Genomic DNA, 1,532 nt, shown 5'->3' with positions numbered 1-1,532 from the left:
CAAAAGAGTGAATTTCGCCAAGAAAACTTGGTTAGCCCGCCTGCACTCACTGCCAAGAAGAACCTGGTCAGTCTCTGGGAGAGGATGGAGGCGGTCAAGGGACCCGCCGAAATTCCAGCAGGTACCCTCAGTGACAGCGATGGGATCGACTCTGATGCCGACCAGGACAACGATCTCTTCGCCAAACTCCTCGAGGCTAAAAACAAGGAGCGCCTACATCAGTCTCAAGGATCGTCACATCACCGTGCTGGACCAGCAGCTCGTGCGGCACAGAGGTCCTCTCTGCGGGCAGCACTGGACGACTGTGAGCGCTCCACATCACCACTGCCCAGAAAGCGAACGTCTTCGAGTACTGGGCGAAAAGGAAGCTCCTGTGCCCGGAACTGTTTGAGCTGGCTATAGTCGTTCTGAGCATAACAGCTACCCAGGTGTCGGTAGAGCGCCGTTTCTCGGCACCACGGTTTCTAATCCGTCCTCAGAGACATACACTTTCGGCGATGCTAATCGATGAGGTGTCATTCCTGCAGGCGAACAGAAGCGTCGTGAAGGCCCTTGTTGGCAAACTTTTACCACAGGGAACAGCCGCCGTCACTACTACTGCAAAGAAGCCTCCTTCGTCCAGAGGCAAGGCAACACGCCAGTCGTCGGAGTCTTCGGAGCAAGTTGACGATGTCGTGCCTCTGTCCGAAGGTGAAGGATAGGTTGTGTAAAATTATTATTATTGTTGATTTTTCTTATTTCTGGACTCTCCTTACTCTAGTCTGTGCACTAGTCAACTGTTGTTAGAATATAATGTGAGTCATTGAGGTTTTTGTTTGCCTGCGGCGCTGACACCCGAGATGAGTGAATAGGAGTGTATACACAATTTTTGGCTGAGCGATAGCGAAGCCTATTACTCCAGTGATGATCAAAAAGTTTCGCGTCTGTTTGTCTGTGTGTGTGTGTCTGTGTGTTTGTGCGCACGATAACTCGAGAACAAATTGAGCTAGCGACCCGGGATTTTCAGGGTCGTTTTGAGTCATAAAAAGGCAGATCAAGTTCGAAGAAGAGCATTCTAGCTCAAAAATTGGATTTTTGGCTGAGCGATTAGCGAAGCCCATTACTCCACTGACCGGAAAAGTTTCATTCTGTTTGTCTGTCTGTTTGTTTGTCTCCACTCGTGTGGAGAGATGTACAAGCCTGAATATCTTATAATTGATATAACTGTTGGTAGTGATAAAATTATGTTTGCAGGTATCTACAGGCCACCAAAGGTAGGTCATCTAGACCTTTTTCTTGATGATATGTACAAAAATATGGTTAACTATAAATATGTATTTGTTGCTGGGGACTTAAATGCCAGATTTGGAAGTGGTGCGGATGAAACAGCTGTAATCACAAACATGCTAAAGCTATGTAATCTAACTTGCGTGCCTTTCGAGTCCACATTTCACACGGAAACCTGTGATTCTAATCTTGATGTAATTGCTAGTAATTGTCACGACAGGCTTATTTCATTTGGACAAAGGACGGCTGCTGGGTTCTCTGCTCAC

The sequence above is a fragment of the Frankliniella occidentalis genome, unplaced genomic scaffold, assembly GCF_000697945.3.
Source record: "Frankliniella occidentalis isolate FOCC.00 unplaced genomic scaffold, Focc_3.1 Scaffold325, whole genome shotgun sequence".
Taxonomy (NCBI): Eukaryota; Metazoa; Arthropoda; class Insecta; order Thysanoptera; family Thripidae; genus Frankliniella; species Frankliniella occidentalis.
Note: the sequence above shows the minus strand (reverse complement) of the source record.